This window comes from Triticum urartu, chromosome 3, assembly GCF_003073215.2.
Source record: "Triticum urartu cultivar G1812 chromosome 3, Tu2.1, whole genome shotgun sequence".
NCBI classification, from domain to species: Eukaryota; Viridiplantae; Streptophyta; class Magnoliopsida; order Poales; family Poaceae; genus Triticum; species Triticum urartu.
Window position 1 is genome coordinate 159,218,402 of NC_053024.1, and position 6,441 is coordinate 159,224,842.

General features: G+C 40.4%; 1 long non-coding RNA gene across 5 annotated transcripts; it reads left to right on the plus strand.

Annotated features, from left to right (window-relative positions):
• Window positions 1–687: 687 nt before the first annotated feature.
• Window positions 688–4,849, plus strand: LOC125543399. 5 transcript variants are annotated; one of them, XR_007298423.1, is made up of 5 exons: window positions 688–1,317; window positions 1,821–1,914; window positions 2,318–2,489; window positions 2,566–2,712; window positions 3,626–4,849. It is a non-coding gene; the product is annotated as an uncharacterized LOC125543399 (long non-coding RNA). The 5 variants fall into 5 exon arrangements; XR_007298421.1 differs by having other exon boundaries at window positions 690–1,317; window positions 2,329–2,489; XR_007298422.1 differs by lacking the exon at window positions 2,566–2,712 and having other exon boundaries at window positions 693–1,317; window positions 2,329–2,489; window positions 3,626–3,892; window positions 4,527–4,849.
• The last annotated feature ends 1,592 nt before the right edge of the window (window positions 4,850–6,441 follow it).

Genomic DNA, 6,441 nt, shown 5'->3' on the forward strand with positions numbered 1-6,441 from the left:
TGTCTGATGGAAAGATATCCTACGATATACTTGAATTCCCACTTATAAACTCCCGAAACTTTCTAGTTATGCAATCAGATGTTGGGGATACATGGGAAGCATAATATCTCACCCAAACTAACAATTCCTACATCCAGCTGTATCCATCCTTCAACACATAATCAAGAAACCTTTGAAAATCAATTACCTCACCCTTTGAAAAGCATCCGTTATACGAGTTATGGCAATATTCCCGAACTCCCGCCCTAGTACTGGGTGGCGTCGAGGTTATCTCACCAACAACTGCATAAAAGAGATTTTCGATGTCAGCGAACTCAGGTATTCCAGAAATGCAACGATAAAATTGTGACGACAACGCCTCAAAGCTCAACTCCTCGGGACACTGCTACAACCCCTAAATGTCAGGAGGCATCGAGAACAATTTTCTCGTCACAAAACTATCGGAACGATTCCAAGATACCCACGTGATCCTAAAAAAAATCATGAAATTTAAAACAAAACAGAAGCGAGCCAACTCACCTCCAAAATGCTCCCCCGATTGCAAGCTTCGTCGGCCGTCGGATCTGTCCCTCTGGCTCGCTGCACCGTTGGATCTTCACTTTCAGTTAAATCGTTTTTCACCTACGAGTCATTTTCCTTGCCCAATGACGAGGGGCTGGTCTCACGCTTGTGTTGGCTGGGTCAACTGTGCCCATGTGTGAGGGGATTTGCCAATCCGCTCGCCGCGCCTCACCCCAAGTCCCCAGGCCCCAACCCCGCCGCACAAACCCTAGACTCCCCAAGCCCACAGGCCACAGCTTCCCATTCCTCTCTCCTCCGTCCTCCCTATGACCACGCCGCTGGGAGGAAGCGGTCGTTCGTGGCTCCATACCGCTGTCGGGGTGCCGTGCAAGAGGTCAGGGGCCGCCACCACCGTGAGCCAGGACGAAGCGGACGCCCTTTGCGAGCCTCCGGGCAGGAAGCCGACGGCGAGTACGCCATTAACAAGCCGCCAAGAGGACCCACCGGCCAGTCCCCTGTCACCGAGCAAGGGCCGCCCGTTGCGTCGTCGTGGGAGGAGGCGCACAGAGGAGCAGCGGAGGAGGAGATGAGGACACGCCCCCGGACTCCCTATTTCCTTTTGGTCGCACCTTCCCTGAGGCGTCTCTCTCTCTTGGGCAGCTTCCATACAAGATTTGGATGAGGAAAAGGAGACCCGATGCGGGGCAACGACGAGCGCCGGTGAGCTAGCTGGACAGGTGCCGGGCCCATGGGCGCGATTGGGGAGCTGCACACACATCCATCGACGGCGAGCACATCGAACGGCCACACATCAAGGTGAACTTCACCCAATCTCTCTCTCTCTATATATATGATCGTTAGGTTAATAGTACTCCAGAGAAAATTTCATTTCTATGTTCTTCAGAGTAGAGGTCGGTTCATGTTAAATTTGTCTAAGCCACACATATGGTATTACAAGTCGATTGATTGTAGGTACTTTGACTTTAGAAGGGACACTTGCCCCTTTGGCGGTCGATGTTTTTACAAGCTATACATATGCTGTTCTCGTTTCAGATTTTGCAAAGATTTTCTGAAATGTGCTTCTATTCTTCACTCAGGGTTATCTTATTTTGTGTGTTAGCCTCTGGTAAATTATGTATTCTTTGCAGCACAACAGTTCTTAACGAAACTTTTTACATAATAGAGACAATTAGTTTTTGAATAGATTTCAATGTTGGTTGCTATCTTTGTTTAATGTTGATTTGGAGCATGCAGAGGTCTCATCTCATGTAATCACGCCCTGCCGTTTAGTGATTGACCATTTTGTTTCTATTTTTCAGAGGGCAAGGGAAGCTTGCGCTACTTTTTGGAAGTTAAAGGTTGGGCTTGCGCATTGAGTGACGGCGTTGGGACTGGAGGAGCACAAGGATCCTCGTATGCCTCTATCTTTTAGATGTCTGTACGCCTTTCTGATTCTGGACTTAAAAATGTATGCAGGTTCATATAATACTTACCTTTCTTGCTCTATTTGCAAATATTTGTTGGTTAAAACTCCTTTTCTCCTCACATCAAAGTACTTTAGTCTTCACATCATTTTTGCAGAACTGTTCTAATTAACAACTTCCGGCAAATGCCTTCTGCTAAGGAACATGTGATTGTTTTGTAGTTGGCATCATTTTCTACCATGAAGTTGGCTGCCAAACATTGTTGAGACTAATATTCATCCGAAAATTTGTAACTAGCGGCAATTCATCCAATTCTTTGGATAATTCTTGAATTCACATGTCTTACTATTTACTTGCTAGAGAAGCACAATAATACATTTTTTGACATGCAGTTCTTTTCCAGCTCTTCGGGGTTGTTACGGCCATGCACCAATATATAAATAAATCTACTTAAGCTGTCTGAGCCGCAAGAATGGACATTTAAATAACTCCAGAACATTGGGTACATGGAGTTCAGATTTGCAGAAGAGCAACCTCCAGATGATTATGTAGTAGATCTTGCAGGTCATCATCTTTTCAATCTTGTTTTGCTTAATTTGTACATGATGGATGCGGGGCTTACTTAAATTCTACTTTACAGAAATATGTTATTCTGAAAAGCACATAATTTCTGGAGAATATCTTTATGAGGGATGGGAGCCAAAGTTAGTCTAGCATCTTCTCATTGTTGGCTACAAATTATACACGATACACTGGAAACACATATATTATGTTCATTAAGTCAAAGGTAAATCCCTATTTAAGTAGATGAGAATGACAAATTGGGAAGCTACTGCACCTATGAATGTGTAAATTGTGAACTAAAACTTGTCAATTGTCAGTAACTTCATAGCTGCCGATGATAAGTCGTGCAAATAATTCGTCATATATAGTTTCAACTAACACCTCTACATAAGACCGACAATATTAAGTTTTCTGCAATCAGTGCTAGCTTAGGTGATGTGGAACGTTAAGAGTAGCTGAATGGTATGTTCATCAAAGCCATGCTTTGTAAAATAGGGACTGTCAGATGCCCTTGGAATATAGCCATTGTAATTTGACCCATGTAATGAACTGTGCAAAATAACATATATGGTGCTTCTTTTCTCCTTGCTTTCAATAGTCATATGAACATGCCCCCAACTTGATTGATTAGAAAGTTTATTTTGTTCGGCAGTTTATTTTGGTTTTCATTGTCAAAGTTTCTTCAGTTATTCTCCTCGTTATATGGATGATGGCGTGACATCTTCCTGTCAGTATGCATCTGAATCGTTGTATGAGTTGGAAACCGAACATATGTGGATAACTTCGTGTATGAATCAGAGTTAGTACTTAGTCGGTTTTCGCTCGGTCGATAATTAACTGGCAATTCTCTTCTTAATTAATTGACGAGTCAAATCTTTTGCCTCCATTTCGAAAAAAAGAGTTAGTACTTAGTCGGTGCTTACATTGTTTGCATTTTTATCAGGGCACTCATTATTTTTGTATCTGGTGAAATGTTTTAATGGTGCCATATAGCACAAGCAATGATTATGTGCCTGTGTGCTGCTTCATCAAATGTATTTAGAAATTTGGTGTCTAAGCAGTTGTTATCTAGTGATGTTTCAGCATTGGTACTATCGTTTGGAATCATGATTTGGATTTTCTTTTCATCTTTTTAGGTTTCCAAGTATGCCACTCTCTTGGTGGTGGTACTGGATCAGGCATGGGTACACTTTTGGTATCAAAGATCAGGGAGGAGTACCCTGGCGCATGATGCTAACATTCTCTGTTTTCCCTCACCGGAAGTATCTGATATGTGGTTGAACCTTACAATGCCACTCTTTCGGTCCATCAGTTGGTTGAGAATGCAGATGAGTGCATGGTTCTTGAGAATGAGGCCCTTTATGACATCTGTTTCAGGACTCTCAAGCTGACCACTCCGAGTTGTAAGCGAAATCTGTACCTTCTTATTGTTATTTTCTACAGATGAATATGAGCATGATGTCAAGTGGATCTTCATAATTCTGAATATTTGTAACTGCATGTTATTATATGCTTGATAACACAAATATTAATGCATACTTTCTATTCACAACCGTAAAATTGGAAAATGATGTAGTTCATTGGCTTGCTTTTTCTATAATGTCTGTCCAAACTATTCCTGTAGTGCAGTTTTGGTATTCTTAGACATGATCTGAAACTCTAAATGGATTCTTGTGCTTGAGTTATTTGCTCAGGGCTTTCATTTATATGCACTTGTATTTCGGTTTCAATGTGATGCATGCTTATTGCCAAAGGACCTCCCATTGCTTATATCCTACCAGTATAGCCATGCTCCCCGTCACATTATCTGTTGAAAGTGCCTCCCCATGGTGTTGTTCGTCAAAAGCTTTCTTCCTCTTTCTTTCGAAATTACAGGAGTTGTTGCGCAAAAGTACATGGTTTTTCCTTCAAGATGTGTAGTTTTGTAATATACAATAGTTCTGACCTGAACTCTGCTGACCAAAAAAATATATACCTCATTACTCTATGATGCACTAACACTTTTTTAGAGTCTGAGGTTGCTTTGGCCTAATGAAGGGTATGCAGAGCAATGCCTCTGCCTTAGTTCAAGAGAGCAAGGCAGGCAACAAGGGGGAGGGTCTGGCCGAAGTCAAGAAACAAGAGAACTTGACACCGACCTAGAGAAACTCTATGTAGCAGACCTTCGCCGGAGAGATGGCGGAACTGCAATTGTCAAGTGCCTCCGGTGTACACGCTTTGTTGTCTTGTTTATCCTTCCATGTGGAAATTTGGCTTGTCAGATTTGCATCGACTGTGGAAACCTCCTGGTGCACTATCCAGTTGTAGTTCCCTTTCATGTAATTGTCTTCCCCCCAAGTAAATGTATAACTATGATCTCACATGTTGTCTCTACCCTGTTTATGAGGAAACAATTGGACTAATAGGTATAATAATTTGGTGTTGGGAAAAAAGATGGAATGCTCATTGACTTTTTTTCTTTTGCACCGTACAATGTACCTTTACTTTTTAAGTGAAGATCCTTATGTATGCCTAAATCATATCTAAAACTTAGAGCTATAAAAGTAAAACGAAGAATTTCAAAACATTTCAGGTGTTTGCTTCTGTCAATACAAAATACTTCTAAAACTGCAGCTTCATTTGTTGGTATGACATACTCTCTGTAAAAACGTTTTTGGGATTCAAATTGCAAAACAAAAACGTCTTATATAAATGTAGAGGGAGTACATGAGAAGCTCTGATTGGGTTGTAGCCATAGTTCTTTATGTCCATTGTGTGATGAGAATACCATGCTTTAATTAATTATCGCATGGCTTCTCAATAATAAAAATAGCTTCCTGATGTATGATAGCAATGCATATGTAAAAAAATAGACTTTAGGATTTTTTAGATGGCCATAAGTTTCCCATGTTTGATGTTTTTTTTTTACTTTTTCAAAATCGGCCGATGCTGGTGAGAATGGCATCGCCTGTCTGGTAGTCTCCGACACTTCTGTTTCATCATATATGTGATGTTTCCATTTTACTTTGTTCTTTAATTTTTGGTTCTGTGAGATTAAGATCTATACTTAGCAATATGTTTAATCTGATGTTATTTATGCATATGATGTCGATTTGATTTTAGGAAAAGTTTTTTCATGTTGAATGTTTTCTTCCTTTGTCAAATCTTTGTGGTTTTACATGGTCTTTGCACTTGCTCAAACATAAAGTTACTATAAAAATGCAATTTCAACGCGCACATGGTTTTAGGTGGGACTCTACGCGAAAACTTTTAGTGAGTACTGCATTGGTCTAACTGCTGAAATATCACGCTTTGGAAAAAAAGGCAAAAATGTTTTACGACCGAAGCATGGGAAGTATAGACCAAAGAATGTAGTTTACAATTTCTCTATTTTGTTAGATCAGCTAAGGTGTTGATTTGTTGCTTCATGTCAGCGATGTATGTTCCCAAACTTAGAAAAATGAGAAGGATGCCCAAACCTACAGATTTGTAATTAACATTTAGCACTACATGTTGCCACTGGGTCATTTTGCCATGTAATGTTCTTATAAATATATTTTTTAACTCAGATTTCTCAGCGTGATAACCATATTTTCAACTAAAAAAAGCTTCCTTAATTGGTCTATACATTTTATACAAATATTATTTTTTTCAAACTCAGATTTCTCAGCATGATAAACATATTTTCAATATAGCATGATTTAACACATGGCCTTTCTACTACCAATATTGAATATGTCCTTGCAAAATGAAACTATTTTCAACAACAACATGGCTTTAGTGGGTCTCTGTGCCATTTGGCGCAACGGGTCAACTAGTTTGAGGAAAGAACAGTCAAAACTCTACGTCAGGAGGCCTCACCAGAGCGACGAAAGGACTGAGGAGTAAAAAGAATCCTACTCTCCGATATATATAATCCTAAGACTCAAAACATTTTGTTCTAGACTCAACAACGTCAGCGATTCGATCAAGT